This window comes from Falco biarmicus, chromosome 5, assembly GCF_023638135.1.
Source record: "Falco biarmicus isolate bFalBia1 chromosome 5, bFalBia1.pri, whole genome shotgun sequence".
Classification (NCBI taxonomy): domain Eukaryota; kingdom Metazoa; phylum Chordata; class Aves; order Falconiformes; family Falconidae; genus Falco; species Falco biarmicus.
In genome coordinates this window covers 70,864,518-70,882,400 of record NC_079292.1, presented here as the reverse complement: position 1 = coordinate 70,882,400, position 17,883 = coordinate 70,864,518, and the positions used below count along the sequence as shown (strand labels likewise).

The following is a 17,883-nucleotide window of genomic DNA, read 5'->3' as shown; positions in this document are numbered from 1 at the left end:
ATGAGGCTGTAGTGTGTGAAACCATATATTTTAATTTCTTCATTATTCTTCAACTTTATTATATCTAAGTATATTCCCAGAACAGATTATTTTCCCCTACCTCTTCTCTTACTCCCGTGCCTAAATACAGGCCCAGAACTTGTTCGTAATAGGAGTATTTTGATTGACAGTACCTTCGCCGTTTGAGACTAATGCTGTGCTAAAATGAACAACTGGCATTTCGAAAACTGTAAAACTGACCTGACAAAGTGTGATTTTCAAGTTTTTCTTTCTTCTCCTACCCACCCCCCACCCCCCTTCCCTTCTCTCAGCAAGTTGTAGATGTGTCTTAATTCTGATGCTGTCATGCCGTTATGCCACTGGTTAACATTTCTGCAATGTCTAGAGATCACACATTCTGAAATGCTTAGCCCATCAGTTGGTAAACAGAACTTAAGTGATACAGTTATAAATTAATCCTGTTTTAACCTTTTTATTTTTCTCTATATAGAGTTCAGGCTGCAGCAGTAATACAATGATCTTGTCTGAATCTGATGGCTGATAGGGAGTGCAAAGGTGACTTTCAAGGTGATGGGAATGGTTAGGACAGACTAGGTGCAACTTCATGCTGCCTCTCGATAACCCATTCATTTTTCTCTAACAAGCTATGAGTTGTGACAATCTGCTTAACTACTTTTTAAGGTAGGCTTACAGTTCTGCCAACCTCCAATGCGATGTCCTGGAGGCTTTTTCTTCTCTTGACATAAAATGATATTGGGAGGAAAAGGAAGTTTTGCAACCCTTAAACTTCCTGAATAAAAAACAGCTGTTAAAAATCCCTTAAAAATAAATTAAAAGCAAACCCCCAAAATGCAATGAGTCATAGTTTACAGGAACATCAGCTTTTTTTTCCCCTCTGTGGTGATAACAAGATGTATTTTTTTTCCCCATTTATCCCAAAGGCAGGCAAACTTTGCCAGGTTTTTTTGCTGGTGCCACACGTCAGTATTGCAATAATAATTAAAGAAATAGTATAAAATGTCATCCATCGAAATGAGGATGCTTCTGAACAATTAATAGAATCTCTTCACATCAAGTTTGAACATTGAATAAAAGGAAATGATGAATCAGTTGAAAAAATTTGAGGTATGAGGAATTTCTAACAGGCATAGTATAAATAAGCTGGATGTTTGCAGAAACACAAAGGAAGGCCATTTTCATTGTAGCAAGTAGTCTGCAGCTCAGTGATTTGGAAGAGAATGCTGCTTCAATTAACAAAATTAATTTCTGTAACACAGTGGTGAGACTTTGGCTTGGATTAATACTGAAATATTCTCTTACTAAAGCACTAATGTTAAACAGTTAATGACAATTCTCTTCCAAGTACAGTCATGTTTCCTGTATGAAGTAATGACCTGATCTTAAAGGTCTTACCTGATCAGCCTTTGAGATACTGCACTAGGCATTACATGTATTTACAACTCTTAGGCTAAATAATGTTTTAAAGGGACGTGCTTTCATCTGATGGAGGTGTGCTGTATGTTAAATTTTCAGCTTATGGGGACCATCCTGTTCTCCCTGATAATTCTTCTCGTCGTCCCCCCCCCCCCCCCATTTGGGTTCTCATTTTTTATATCTGTTGTGCATAGGGTTTTCTTTTGACCTCCTGGGGGGGGCGGGGGGAAGAGGGGAAGAAGTGATTTTATGAACTTAAGTGAAAGATTGTTATTTATTTTTCTTTGTTTTTTTCAGGCACTTAAGGTAACTATTGACATATTGTTACTTTGTCCGTTTCATTCTCGCAGTTGCAGTAGTGGGGAGCATCAGGAACCTGGCTTGTCCTGGACCTTGAAAGGAAAGTTGCTATGGTAACTGGGCACTGCATATCCCATTTGGGACTCGAGTTAGGTGTGCACACTTCACTGAACTTTTCTAGTAGTCCTCTTGAAATGTGTTAAATCTGTGAACTCCAATAAAATATCTCTGGTGTACTAAGAAAAAGTAATCCCTCGCTCTGTCTCTGCCTCCCTTTGCTGTGTCCCGTTTGCTTGTGCCCTCCTTCCCGCTCTGTGTTGAGTGAGAGCTGGAGATGCTGCTCTGGAGCTTCCCAGGCGCAGATGGCAGTGATGGATGGGCTGGCCCAAGCTGTTGGTCTCCCTCCATCAGCACAGTGGCTGTGGGAAGGGGACACCGCAGGAGCTGAGCACGATGCCTGAACACCCAGCCAACTGGGTGCAGGGGCAGGGCAGGGGCTATCTGCACCACTGGGTTTCTGCTCCTGAAAGTTGCTTTGCCTTCTCTGTGCTTTAAAACCAGGCAAACATCAGCTCTGGTGACTGGCAGCTGGTGTCCTGTTTCTGGAGCATTGCACAGGTGAGATCTCACCTTCGGTGTTAGTGCCCTGGGGGCCGGACCTTGTCCAGGGCGCTTCAAGCAGTTCCTTTTCATCATCCCTTTCCTAAGAAGCTAACAGATGTTAAAGGGGCTGCATATGCACTTAAAGGAAAGGAGGAAATCTTGATGGGGATGAACAGTTAGGAACCATCATGTAAATATTTTTACATTCTCTAGTAAGAATAATTCTCTCCCCTCTGATTTTTATGCTTTTTAAACTGAGTTCTAATCAAAAGAGTCTTGTTTTTTAAAATGCGGACACCTCCCACATGCAAGAATGTGATGGCTGCTCTCTTTCTTCTGTGTAAGATGTTCTCTCTTATTCTGAATGATGTTTTACCACTCATTCGGTGGTAGGGCTGTGGGCCAATCCTGTTGGTGCCCCAAACACTCATCAGAGCAGAGCACAGGCAGGCTCCCAGAGGATGGGCTGGGTGCCTCTCTGAGCTTGCAGCTGGATTGAATTATGGGTTTCTTTACAATCTAGCTGAGGGGTTTAGCACCATCTGTGAGCTGTTTGTAGACAGCAGCAGGTCTCACGTTCTGGAATACATTTGGGTGAAGGAGAAGAGAGGCTAGGAGGGACAGCAACGCCTGTTCCTGGCTGTGGGTGTACTTCACGTGCCCATTGTGGTCAAGGTGTGCCCGGACTAGTTGATGATACCAAAAATTCTTTGTAAGACTCTTTCTCACCATGGTCAGATCCCACTAGCTTGCTACATCCAACTTTTGTGTGCTTCTTGCTAGGTATGTTGGGACATCTGTAAATATTTATTCACTTCCAGCTGGTAGCTTCCTACTGCCTACTTCTCATCGTCAGTTTATTTGCAGCATTGAGTGGTGGCTGTGGTGCCTATGGGGTAAAAAATGAAGAACAGATGTATCTATTTTGAACCCAAACTGCCTTTGGGCCCTGCTTGTGGTGGGGTTTCCATGCCTTTGTGATAAGTAAGAGGCCATTTTCCTAATTCAGGGGGTGGAAAACCCCATAGCTTCCATTAGCAAGGATATCATGATGTGATTCTTCTTTTTCCTCCCCCCACTCCGAAGCATAGAGGGGAATTTAGTTCTCAACTAATACTGTAAAACTGCCAGTTCCTTTTTGCCCTTGGAGAATGTTTCTCTACAGATTTTGGGGGTTATTTTTGTTTTGTTGTGGGTTTTTTTTTTTTTTTTTTTTTTTGAGCCAGTTTTAGTAAACAAGTTAAACTTGCTCAAGGCTAGAGATACAAAGAAATGTAGGATGGTGACCTGAGGCCTTATGCTGAGACATGTTTGCAGACCAGCCCTGTTGCCAACTTGGAAGCCATAGGTAATTTGTTTTCTCTGTAAGTGTTCCTGAAGAGGAGGCAAATGGAAAGTATTTCAAAAAACAAAGCTTGTAGTCAGCTTTCTGCCTTTCCTGGAGGTGGAGGAGAGAGTTATTGTGCATGTGCACAGTTCTTGTTTCTTCACTTTTATGATCTTTGATAGTCGGGAGTGGGGTAATATTTTACATAGTTATAATTAGAAATCTGTTGTTGGTGCTTTGCATCTTAGTCCTGACTTGAATGCAAATAACCATTCAGTTAGGTAGAACAGGTATAGTGTATACCCCTGGGACACTGATTGAGAATAACTGTGTAAGGCCATAGATCTTTCCCTTCCCTCATGCAAATTTACCAGGAGACATTTGCCCAACCCCTTCCTTGTTTCCTCAGCCTTGCTTAACCTGGAACATAATGGAGTGAAGTGTGGGGTTTGTAGCCGCTTACAAAGGGGAAAAATAAGAAGTGCAGGCTCTTCAATACTAATCTTTTCTTCCTTGTTAGGTACAAGCTAAGCAGAGGTCTCCTGCATCTGGTGCTGCGTCCCTGTGCTTGTGCTGGGAAGTGCTCAGCTGGGCTTCGTGGCTCAGAGAAGTTCTCCCTTGGGCTGTGATGGAGGAATGTGATTTTTCAGCCCTATTTTTGCAGGGAGATTCACAGTGAAAATAATACTGGGAACTGTCAAATCACAAAGGATCTGCAGATTTCTAAAAAACAATATGCCAAGATAAAGTTAGATTTTTAGGAACTGTCTAAGCATTGATACATGGGGAAATTATTATTTTCCTGCCTGGCTAGAAGACTGCGAGCTTTCACGCTGTCAAGAAGAATCCACATGTAACCTGAATAACACATAATCATGTCTCACTGGGAATTAAAAATATGATTTACAGGGCTGACAGTCTCTTTGCTATATCAGCATTGTGTGGTTGCAGCACAAACAAATATGCACTTCAAGTACCTAGAAAAGAATCAGACTGAAAAATATGTCGTGTTTTTAATTCTGTGAATTGTTATGTCTCTGAGTAAGTCTTGTATGCAAAACATTTTTACTTCTCTCAGGAAGACAGGTGATTAAACATAATATTTCCATTTTCCTGTTGCTGCAGTATTATTGCAGCTCGGTAATAAGCATTTCTTTTTTTTTTTTAATCCTTCTGTGCCCACTGTGTTTGGTTTTGCCCACTGAAAGCAGCCTTCATTTCTGGCAGTTTCATGTAAATTGGTAGCATTCTAGGGACAAAGCTTTGCCACGCTATTGCTACTTGGTGCAGGAACAGAGAGGAGGTATTTAAATTCCCAGCTGCGTGTTGACAACACTGTGGTCAAAACTTTTTTTTTTTCTTGATCTCTTCAGCAGCCATCCCACCATTGCTGGTATCAGTATAAATAATGAGTGGTTAAAAAACGAACCCACTGACTTAAACTCCCATTTCTATAAAAATAGTCTCTTCCTGCCTAGTTTTCCCAAGATAATTTGCTCTAATGCTGTTTGCTCTACAGATTGTGGAGTATATTAATCTCAAATGCTTTCACAAGGGTAGATTGGGGGATCTTGTGAAGTCGCTGGCCCAACATCGCTACTGAGCAAATATTTGCTGGGTTAATTTATGAATGCTATAAATGCTAAAACTTATGTTACAGACAAGTACTTTAGGTGTTTTTATACTGTAGGTGGAATGTGTCATCTCTCAGTGGAACAGCTACCTTAGTCTCAAGTAGAAGATGATGTGCACAGTCTGAATGCTTTATATTCATTCTGCTGCAGTACTCACAGTCATCCTGCAGCTACATTAATTTCCTATAGGGAAAAATTTAGAACGTCAAAATCCTGGCCTGAGCGTCATTCTTCTGAAGTAACTTAATAAATTGGTATATAGCCTTGCCATCTCATGGTTTGTTGAGGTCCTGAGGCAATATTTAAAGTAACAGTAAAGTAAAGTAGCAGTGCTCCAGTTCACACAACCATCCCTTATGCAGGGAGATGCATTTATGCCTTTCAAGACAAAGAACCTTTTCACTGTACATCCAGCTATTATTCTGTTAATTCTTTACAGAGAATTGCCACATCTTTGTTTTCCTTTGGGTGGGGAAAGAGTTTAGTGTGCCTGCACTGAAGAGCCCAGAGTTTGATGCCACAACACTTACACGAGGATTAAGATTTTTAAGGACTTGAGGGTCCCCATGGAGTTGCCTCAGCCCATTAATCAAAGATTGACTTTTTAGCCTAATATATTAGTTATGTTTGTCCAATTCCTAGAGGGCCCAGTAGATTGAATTAATTTTAATTAAATTAAGCCTGTGATAGGAGAGGGGGAAAAGAAAAAGAGAAAATCATAATATTGTAGAGTTTAAAGCTTGAAAAGATCATTAGCCAAGCAGAATGTTACTTTTTCTGATTAAAATATAAATACTTCTAAAATTCACATTTCTGTAAATACATTTTAACTTAATTTTTAGACTGTTAAACTTTCAGTAATATGCTGGTTAAACTTTCAATAATAAGATGACTGCTGTGCTTTGTCTTCATGGGAAGAGTATTTTTCAGACTAGTAGGTTGAAAGTTCATTTGATAAGCCTGTCTTGCCGTGCTAAGCCTGTAAATTGTTCTGATCAAATTTGCAACTTTAATTGTAATATTAATATTAGAAACAAAATTCCTATAGTAGATGTTTCCATCTGCTAGAAAGGGGCAAAGCTGAAAGTGGCAGCCACTTATATATGTGGTTTTGGTATGTATTCTTAAGTTGACTTAAATCTTCCATTTAAATCCTGTGTTGGGAATCCTTAGATATGTGAGACCATGCAGAATTACTTAATCTCCTGAGGATGTCTGCATTTTAATAAAACAGATGTCAGCTTTGCATTTCTAGGTCTATTGATTGTTTCTGAAGGAAAATTTCTCTTATGCTTTAAATCCAGTAGAAACTTTTTTAAAGTATTTGTCTTCATCGGGCCAATGTTGCCCTCTTTCAACATAACAAGGTATCTCTCCACTTCTGATTCTGAAGGGCATATTTAGTGTTCTGTCATATCTCTTCTTTTTATGTCTCGTAAGAAAGTTTATCCACAAAACACATCACCAGTGTGCTTTTTTGGGTGGGGGTTTTTTTGGGTTTTTTTGGGTTTTTTTGTTTGTTTTTGTTGTTTTGTTTTTTTGTGGGGTTTTTTTTTTTTGCATTAAATTAGATTTCGGTGCTTCAGAGCTCTGAAAGACAGTATTAGCTTTGTTCTTTCTTCTAGAAACATTCTAGTTACCAGCTCTAATTTGCATCTTCCCTTGTCCCATTTCTTCATTTGTCTTGTTTTGAAACAATTCCTAGAAGCTTCCAGGAAGCTTTGCACAAGATGTGCTTTGTGTAATCCACTGATATAATTTATGTATTTTATAGTTCTGTGTCCTAGATGGGCAACCTGAAGTAGCTGGTTTATGTTTGGGGCTTTTTTTTGGCGTGGCATGACACTGGCCAGCAGTGTTTTGAGCCTCCTGGGAAGTAAAACCATCCTCCAGGGTACGGTCTTTATGCATTAAAAGGTTTCACTGTCACCTTTTCCCTGTCTGTCTCCCATGTGCATCCTTCCTTTATTTTAGCAGTCTTTATTTCATCCTGGCAAACAGAGGGAAGCTGTGGATTTATTATTAAACTCTAATAAGGGTGCACAAATTGCTCTCAAGTTGAAGACAAACAACTCTGCTTGGGCTGTGTAAATAATGCAGCGGGTTACCTGACGTGCTGGAGCAGCTCCTAGAGTTTCTCAACTCAGCGCATCTCCTGCAAACAGTCGGTAAATGTTGGCTTCCAGTTTGGCCGGTCACTGTTACTTTCTTCGTTAGATTTAAAAAGGGCTGTCATTCTTCTCTGTTTTTTGTAATGTTTCGAAGAAATGAAGCTCCCTGGGAGAGTTACCAAAATTTTTCTCTTTCTTTGCGTTATGTGTTCTGTCGTAAGAGAGGCTGAGGGGTTTGCCGAGCACCCAGCCACTCTCCTTGCTTTTGAGCAAGGCTTCTGAGCAGGTCACTGGGCCCAATTCAGTGAATAAGTTATGCTGTGGTTTATTGAACTATCTAATAAATTGCAGTGATACAGATGTTGACATTTATTTAAAATCCCAACACACGCAGCCATTCTGTATTCACAGGCAAACCTGTGTATTTAGGAAGAGACCAAGACTGAGCCCTTGTAGCCCTTGGTCACAGCTCCACTTGCTCCAGCTGAGCTGTGTCCTTGCTTCTACTGGCAGGAAAATCTGGTTTTCTTACTGCCAAACAGGCAGCTGCAGTCTAGGATACGTTTGTTGTCCTCTGCAGATCTTGAGGCCATAGAATTGTCCTACTCTGTGGAATATATTGCCAGATTTCTACTCTTCGAAAGGAGAGAGATGGTGAGGAAGAAAAGAAACGGAAAGTGTTGTGTTTAGGAGCTTCGTGGGTTTGCAGTAAACCTGCTTTGAACACAGCATCATCTTTCTCCTTTGGTTCCAAGCCTGGTAATACATGTGTGTAAGATGCATTTTGTGGGTCCCTTGTTGTCAGCCTTCCCATTACAACCTCCTCTCTAAGTTTTGTGTTGTGGCCCTGAGTTTATTGCTCCATGCAAAGATGTGGCATAACGTCTTTCAGCCTACAGTGAACGCTCTTTTATCTATGTTTTTCTTGAATTTGTGACCAGTTTGGAGTTTTGTTTTGTTTTTTGATTCAACACCATGAACGTGATATTTTGTGACCACAATTATACGTGTAAAAGTAGCTTTGAATGCATAAAATAACAAGGTGATGAACATTATTTTAAACGCTTAGAGTGGATTTCTGCTTTTACTTATCTATTTTTCCCAGTAGAATTCTGGTGGTAAGATTAAAATGATGAAACATGGGATTAGGAATTGTTTGTTCAGAGGGATTTTATGTTTGACTGTGTTAAGCACTGGTAATGATAATACATGACGATGCAGTGAACAAAACCAAACACAATTAAAATACTTTGTTGATACTGGCAAGGCAAAATTTTAGGCACTCTTGGGGAACTTTATGGGCTGGCTTTCCTCTAGCTTTCACATTTTTTGCTTCTGAATGGGATATAGAAAAGTCCTTTTGGTTATGTAGATCGTAAATGTCCTTATTCTGGCTGCGTGGCTGTGAATTTGCCTAGCCATGTTGCTTTAGGTTATTGTGTTTTGGTCATAATACCTAGCCAAAAATAGTGTAGAAATACAGGGGGTATGCAGATAGGTTAATGTAGAGCCAGGAAAAGTATCCATATAACCATGGTGTTTGCGGCTTTTTTTTTTTTCTTTCCAGTTTGCAAGGAGGTTGAGCTTTTTGCACGTTTGTTTTTATGTATGATCAGTTAGCCCAGCATCAGGCTTTTTTATGTTTATGCTGTAAATCCTACTTTTGGGCTAAAATGAATGTTAATTAGACCTCTGTACTTATGTGCCACATTGCAGAATCAGCTTCTTACTAATAAGACAAATAAAAACACAGATGAGATGATATAAACCAAGTCAAAACGAAACTGGGATCAGATCAAGGACACTCTTGTTCCAAAACTATGAAACAGAGGAAGAGAGATGCTTAGACAAGCTGGAAGGTATTTAAATATGAGGATTTCCTTTATGTATACCCTTAACTTGTAGAAGGGCATTACTGCAAGACATTACTTAAAACACTACCTTTTAATAGGCTCAATCAAAGATACTATAGCAAGAAAACCTTTACAGAGATAAGCGGTGGGTTTTGTTGTTCTTGGGTTGGTGGTTTGTTGGGGGGTTTTTTGTTTGTTTGTTTGTTGTTTTTTTTCTTGTGGGACCTTTTAGAAAGCTGATTCCTAGCTCAGGCTTGGAAATACCTAGGTAGGGGCTGGTTAAAGGAATACTGCTTTATAGTTGTCTGTTGTAGGGCTCCTTATCAGTACTTGGCCATCATTGGTACCAGTCATCACCTATAGGAAATGCAAATAGGGGACCTTGTCCTACAGCAAAGGAACCATCATATTTATTATTACTATATTTATAATTTGTTATTCTTACGTAGGACCTGAGAATATTTAGCCCAAGATTTCCAGAAATCCCTGCCTTTCAGAGTGTTGTGAGCTCTGTCCTGGCCAGAGTCCTGCTCCAGACTGGATTGTTCCCGATGATGTGTGCTAGTGCAATGGGAACTAACAATCGAAGTAGTAAAGTGGTAGCAGTAGGTGCTTTAAAAATATATTTTGTTGGTGGAATCTGTTTTTTATAGGCATTGGTAGTTATGCTCTATTGGGAGCATTGTAGATTCTTCTGAAGGAATAGTGTGGCCCCAGGAAGATTGCCACCTTGTCCTTGTGGCAGAGCAGGCAGATTCGTTAGGTTCCTGCGTCTTGTTTTGACAAAACGTGATGCTTTTTTGTTAGACCTAATAGTTGGCCTGAAAATAGGTTTGCTCTCCCTGCCCCCACCTCCCCGCCCAGCTGCATTACTAGACTAATACAAGCTATTACAAACCTTGCTTTTCATAATTGCATTGATTTTTAGGATGATTTAACTTGGAATGCAATACAATGAAGCACATTAAATTCTGGTAAGATGTTAATTCATGAAGCAGAGGTCATATAGAAAATAATTATGAGTTCGAAGACTGCGGTCAGTACCAATGATGGAGTAGAAGAAAAAGGGTCATTAGCTGCTGAGTTGCATAACAGGTTGCTTTGAGTTAGAGCCGAAGCTTTATCACCTTGATGGGCAATAGCAGAAGAGACTGGAAAAATTCAGTGATTTTTATTAGCAATAAAGGTAAAGGCATAAGTAAGAAACGGTATTTGAGGAAAATGGGGAGATGAACTGAAAATTGTGGCATCCAGATGTCTTAATACTGCACCTATTTGTGATTCCCAGGAAAAGGATAGCACATCCTGATGAAGAGTATCTGGTTTTATTACTGGGTACATACAATGTGACTTGATGTGCTTGAGTGTGGAAAAAAATTATGTGAACTTAATCGAAGTCTAGGTGTTTTAGAGGCCATGTCTATGGTGTGCTCTATCTTCTTTTGAGATAAAAAAAATTCATGAATCCCAGTTTTGATACAGCTTGGAAGCAGACTCTGATGATGTCATGTTGGGAAACTCCCCTGCTCCTCAGCTACAAAGAGAAAATTATTGGCACAAACCCCGATTTATTACTACAGGCTGTGCTTAAAATAACTTTTATTACCATAGTGGCCATAATGTGGTGGAAGTCTGTAGGTGCAAAGATATGGAAACCTCTGTGCTTTTCTTTGTAGAATGATTTCAAAAAAAGCTGACTGATTTTTATGCTTTCCTTGATAAATGGAAAATATTCAAGATCTTTCTGATGACACAGTGTTAACAGTGTGGTAACAGAGTTAGGAACTCAGGTTCAGGAATAACTGCAGTTTTAAATTTGTACCAGTTTGAACCAAATGTTCATTCACCTTTTGGCCATGAGTTTTCTTCTTCACTGGTTACTGACTGCTCCTTCATGCTGCTTTCCCATCTTTCTCCTTGTGAAGGAATTCCCCTTTTTCTGTCTTGCCTCGTCCATGTGTCTAGAAGTCTCACACAAAGAATGGGCTATAATACAAGACAGGATCAACAAATTTTCTAAATAAGTTTGTTAGATTTCAGTACGAATACTGGGCATTTTGTGTAGCTTGCTTTGCCTTTGTGAAAAGAGTAAGAGGAACCTGACTTTTCAGGCTATGGTGGGACAGTTGCCTGGATTATTTCAGCTCTCATTTTACAAGAGGGCTAGCAAAGGAAGGACTTGATAGCAAGCAGCTGGGAAAGTTCTTTGCTACCGAGGACAGTGGGTGCTTTGGTAGGCTCTAGTGCTGGTATGTGGGGGATGGACATTGGTTTACCCCAGTCTGTGCATATCCTCTTTTGTTTCTTTATTTCTGTGGAATGCAATCTGTTGTTTTCTTTTTTCCCCTTTGCTGAACAGGAAAATTGAGCAAAAATGGCCAGCTAAGAAGAACTAGCGCAGTTACTTTTCATGATCTAGTTTCTGCTGCACTGAGCACCTGTGGCAAACAACATTCTCTTCTAAGCCAGTAGTCAGATGAAAGAAAATGAAATAAATTGTCTTTGGGTGTGCAAGGGGAATGCACGCTATCTTCATGGTGAACAGGGATATGATGGGTGTTTTTGCCACAAGTTAGTGTCTGGAAATTGGTATTTTAAATGCTCTTCAAGTCACGTTGAATGTGGTAAGTCTGGGAGTCCCAAGGCTGAGCACCTCTGCTCTGAACACCCTTCAGAGTGACTAGAAAGGCACCTTTCCCTTCTGGTGCCCCCTGTTCCTTTGCAAAAAACAGATTATTTTTCTTACTGCTTTCTGTGATACCATGTGATGCTTCCCACACATCTTTTAATTTACATCAGTCCTTGTCAAAGGTCTGAGAGTTGATGTAGTTCTTAAAAGCGTTCACGATCTTATGATCTCCCTTTGCAGGAGCAGGCAGGGAATTTATGCTTGAGACACACCCATGTGTCTGCTCTCTGTTGGGATACCCACTACGTGCATCCTTTTAAAATCTGCAACAGTATTTGAAGACAATAAACTTACCTTCCTGAATAATGTGCTGCACTCAGTTTTGTTTGCTTACTGCATGCATGTATGTACGGAGACAAGTTTGTCTTTTGTAGCACTGGGTCTGTTGAAATGTAAGATCAACTGTCTATTGACTTTAGAAAAGCAGAAACTTAATCATGTGTGTCGTTTGTTAATAATCTCTCTTAAAATTAAAAGATGATAATTTTAGGAATGCTACCAAGATATGCCTCTGGTAAGGAGACTAAGGGTTTGTATGTGAATATATTTGCCAGTGTAACTTTCATACACTCAAGCGTAGAAGTGGATCCAAGTTGAATATAAGAAAACAACTTTTATAAAACCCGAGCCTAATATAATTTATTTTCTGTTTCAAAATAAGAATGGTACTGATCGGTTTTCAGATGAATGACCTGATCCTTGCAGAGCTTGAGACCTAAACTTTGTGACAGGAGGAACCGAAAAGTAAAACATACTTCGTTGTTCACCCTACAAGAAGTTGAAGCTGGGAGAAAGGCAAAAGTAAACAAGGCAACAGTGATAACTAAATAGCCACTGAAATCATCTTAACAGGTGTTAATAAACCAAGTCTGGCATTAATGTACAGGACCAAGGAAGGTATAAGTACTTGAAGGGCAGTAGTAAATATTTTTTTTTAAAAAAACCTATAGCAATTTTGAACTAGTGGCAATGAGGATGGACAACTTAGACATCTGACTTAGATTTAGGAAACTTTGTATCACTATAAGTAAAATGAAATACATTTTGCAGTTCTGTTGTAATTTGCATTAGGTTTCTGTCTTCTTTTTATATCCTTCCCAGTTCTGTGGAGTATTTTATTGGTCTGTTTAGGATGTCTTTTCTACAGTGGGATTGTAGCGCAGCATTTCGAAACGATATTGTTGAATATAATCTTTTAAGAAGTGACTGGCTTGTATCTAAGTTGTGTGGTGGTTTCCATCTCTTTTGGCATTCTGCCAGTTTCAGGCAAAATAATGCAGCATCTTAGCCCATGAGACCGTGAGAAAAGATGGTCATTTGTGTCGCAAATATGACAAATACGCCTGTGGTATATTGGTGGGAAAAAACTGTACTTCTAATGGTTCTGGAAGTAGTTTTGCATTGTATGGTTTGTGAAATGAATATTTTTGCTAGTCAAGAAACTTTCACAAATGTAAATGTAAACAGAACAGAAATGTACATGTAAACCCCTCCATGGTGGGGCATTGGAACTATATGATCTTTAAGGTGCCTTCCAACGCGTTCTATGATTCTATAACTGTTGTAGAGTTAGACATCAGTGTGTTTTTTCTGGGGCTCAGGGTCCTGATGTAGGGTAGGGGGTGTGTATGTCTATATACATATATATTTTTTTTTTAAAATCCATTACTGTTTCTAAACAGGGTTTACAAAAACGTCACACACAATATGTTGTCTTTTGACCTTACCGGTAATGCTTTTCTCTTTGCTTTGGAAAGGAACTTTTCCCTGTGGACTTGCCTATCAGCTCCTGAAAGGCAAAAGGAGGTAAAAGCTGAGCTGAAGTTGGGGGTTTTGAGGTTCTTTTAATTTTGGCCTTGTTTAGTGTGGTTTTTTTTTTGTGTTTGGTTTTTTTCGGTTTCTTTTTTTTTTCTTTTTTTTTTTGCTTAGAGATATATATGACTGATTTAGGAACAAAATATTATGTTAAATAAACTGGTATTTGATGACTTCAAGTTCTTTCCTACGTTTCTTTACTATCGGAGCATGCTGCATCTCTTATCTCCACATTCTCAAACTGTGCTGGTGTGCATCAAGAGACTAGCATTAAAAAAACCCCCAAACTAAAACCAAAAACGACAAAAAAGGTTGATTACAGCTGCTTAGAATGCTATGGAAAAAAAATTAAAAAAAAAAAAAAAAAGGTCCAAAAAATCCTTCCAGACTATTACTTTCAGCAGAGCAGCAGTGGTTCCAGATCTGTTCAGGTGGCCAGTTCCACTTACTTTGAAGGATGTGACTGTGCTTTCTCTAGACAAGGCTATAGCAAATTAAGTTCTTTCTAAATTTATAATTTTTATTTTTTTATTGAGTAAGTCTGACCAGCCTGCACTTAAATACAAGCAAAAAGAAAACTCGGATTAGTTCAGGAAGTTTGTTTTGTGGCTCTTTGGAAGAGAACATTCTGTCCCCTCTTTGGAAACCAATACAAACAGTCTCTTGGCACAGACACTGTTCTTTGTAAATATCTTACTTTAAATTATCTCTGGGTTATTTTGTAAGATTAAGTATCAGTGTTCCTATTTCCTGGATAAATTCTGCCTTGTATAATTGTGCTTTCACTTTGTAAGTCACATCTGCAGAGGTAATTGGCAAATACAATTACATCTTCTAAACACTATTTGAGATCTGATTATAGATACTGAATAATAGAAATGGTGATTATGAATTGTAGGATAGTAAATGTTGTTTATAAAAGAGCACTTATTCAGAAGTAGTTCTATCTCATTGTAGAAATGATCATGTAAATATGGGTTGTATGAGTGTTGGTGTTACTGTAAAAGAGCTGTAGAAGTACAGAGTAGCAGTAAAACATCCAGAACTGTGAGGGACTCTTCTTTTTTGAGTAGTTGAGGAATTGCATGTGTTTTGTAGAGATGTCCTTGTCCCTTTTGTGTGTGTGGTTTTTGTGGTGTGTTTTTTTTTTTTTTTTTTTTTTTTTTTTGGTTTGGTTTTTTGAAGGCTATTATTAATCTCCTCTGGGTTACTAAAGAAGTACTGAGAACAATGCATTTCATGTGCTTATATTAGCCTTCTCTCACATGTGAGAATCTGGCATGAGCTGCTGGAATTATGAATAAGACCAGGGAAAGAAACATGCACTGTGCAACCTTAATCAAACAGGAGCAATCTCTAGTGCCCTCTTTTGATAATATATTCAGTGGAATCAATTAGGGAAGGATCTTAAGTGATGTTGATAAGTTGTTGGACTGATTCTTCAAGTGGCTGTAACTCCTACTTACTTGGGCTCTTTCTAGAAGGGAAAGGAAAGATGCCTTGTACCTTGTAGAAGGCAGTCCTACTTGTAGTAAGTAATATTCCCAGAGTGATGAAAGCAGAACAAATTGCTGCTGTAACAGCTTTGAAGTGAGCTGAAGGTTTATACACACACTCAGATGTAATTTTTGAGAAAGAGCTTAATTTTTTTATTATAAAAAGAAAACACACTGGAAAACCCACACCTTGTGAACTTTCCATTTCCATACATTTAAATCCAGGGACTAAAGTGGTTTGACTGTCGTGTCTGTCTTATCTTTCTAGCAAAGACTTTTTCCTATAATTAAAAGGGCATCAATTTTTCTAATTGATGCCAAATCCAATCCAAGCCACCCATGCGATTATTTCACCCTTCCCTCCCCCTCCCATCATTATCTGATATTTTGTTTGCACAGTCATTATTCATTAACTGTGTTCATGTCCAGGGCTGCAAACAGCAAAATCATATTAGTAAGGAGCAAATCTGCGACTCACCATTGAAATCTGTTTTTTCCTTTTCTGTTTTACATTGGCTTTCAGATGAGAATCCCAAAACCTGGCACAAATTTTGGAGATAAGGAGCTTGGAAACAATGAATGTGTTAGTGTTTGGTACTTTCTTTTCTTAGCAGAGTTCTTTAGTTCTCCCATGCTTCTTACACAGAATTTAACTCTTCTCAGTAGTTACTGGGATCACAAGTTGCTATTGGAAAAAGAGGTGTAGCCTGTCCTCTTTTTGCATACGTACATATATATGTATATGTACGTACGCATGCAGCCAAGCCTATTCCCCTGTTGCAGAACTTTATAGATGACCCTGTTTTATATAGAGGTAACTTCTGAGCATGTCCCGTTTTCCTATTTGGTGTATCCATAGGTGGCTCTGTCTACCCCCTTACTCTTTTGAGATAGAGACACCTACACACAAAGGTCTCGCTGTGATTGCTCCTTAAGGCTTTTTAGTCTATTGCTTTTTCAGTGTTTGACTTTGTTTCCTCTGAAATCAGTGGCAACCCTCTCACACTGACCCAGAGTATTGGCAAGCATTGGATGTGCTGCTAACCATACCTGGCTCTTAGAGTGCTCCTCATCACTTGCACTCACATTTTATTAAGACAGCTGTCACCTTTATCTATGTTTTGCAAAGAAGAAAATGAGCATGGAGAGGTAGAAGGTCTTGCACAAGGCCAGTGAGCTGGGAGAGGCCAAGGGAAATGAGATACTGATGGAAGGCAGCCCGTGCTGCCTTATTGTGTTTTGCCCATGTGTTGTCCTTTCTTTGATGTGGGTTTCCTGGTCAGCAAGCCATTAATTGCCTGTCTCCCCTTAAAATATTAAATGTTTATGGTTTTGAAAAATTAGGTGATGTATAACTAAATCACCACTATAATCGGATCATATTAGTAGGCAACCCGGTGAGGTTCAGTACAGTGTACTGCTTCCTATATTAATATGCAGCTACTGGATCAGTTCAGATTGACTGAATTGACCCATTGCCATTTACCCCGTTACTGGATTGACCTGTTACTGGTTCTTCCTAATTCTGTTGCAAGATCAAATTGATCTACACTTTTTAATTATTTTTAATTGGATTTATTCTAAAATGGAAAACATCACTGTAGGGCTGGCACTGTAAGGAAGGGGCAGAGGAACCTCTCACGGAAGTCACAGAACTGGGATAATGTCAAAATGATGTCCTGCAAAGAATTCAATTGTTGATGGAGCAGGTTTTGCCAAAATTGAAGGACTGGTCAGTGCCTGGAATGGTGTAGCAATTAAGCTGGAAGTGTCTTGTATGTACAACCACATTAGAACAAAGTGTTGGGTATGACTTAAAAAATTAAATAGAAAAGCACTAAGCTTGTCCGAACTTTTGAATGTCAGATTCAAAATTGAGGGGTGGCAAAAATTTGAGGAGAAAATGGGACAATACCATAATTATCACCTTAAATAAAACAAAACCCAACAACAACAAACCCGAAAAAAAACCCCAACCCAACCCAACCAACTGAAAAAAACCCAACCCACCAAACCCCAACAAAAAATTTTCAGCATTTGCTGTCTCTCTCCTCTGCCTCCCATTTTGGTTTTCATCTTACTCTTCCTTTCCTGCATCCTCCTTCCCCAAGTGCCTCGTGGGCTCCAGCCCCACTGGTTTGTGGGGAGTTCTTGAGCTGTCCCCAGTGTCTCTCAATACAGACACGTTCTTCCTGTCTCTCTCCCATTCGGGCCGTGTGAGTGCAGTGCTGGGCTGCTTGCCCCTCCGCCACGGCTGGGTGCTGGGGCACGGGGCTGTGTGGGCAGCAGTTGCTTCCCACCAGGGACAGGGATGTGAGGTGAGGAAGGAGCGCCCTTCTCACCAATCCATCCTTGTGCTTGACCAAGCTTTTACAAAATGTGTTTATGAATGTGTTTCACTCCCGTTCCCTTTGGGTTTGCAGCCTTCTCAGCTCTGCTGAGCCTGTCAGGCCCATGGCTTTGTAAACTCCTCACTCCACTGTTGAAGAGGGATCCAGCTCCAAACTGCGCTTGAAAGCAGGGATTAGGGTGGAGGCTGTCCAGGTATCTTGACTATGAGGTTCCTGTTAGCTGTACAGAGGAGTTCTTTTTGCTGTTACTGGTGTTTAGAAAGTTCACGT

General features: G+C 39.7%; 1 protein-coding gene across 9 annotated transcripts in view; it reads left to right on the top strand.

The window, feature by feature from the left end:
* Window positions 1-17,883, top strand: part of EPS8 (epidermal growth factor receptor pathway substrate 8) — a 141,012-nt gene that overhangs the window by 16,479 nt on the left and 106,650 nt on the right. Inside the window, exon 1 of one of the 9 annotated variants that reach the window (XM_056340273.1) lies at window positions 1,830-1,847. The exons of the other annotated variants lie outside the window; for them this stretch is intronic. The gene's annotated coding sequence lies outside the window, so the exon portion shown is untranslated. Of the gene's footprint in view, window positions 1-1,829; window positions 1,848-17,883 lie in introns of those variants that run through there. 9 annotated transcript variants of the gene reach the window in all.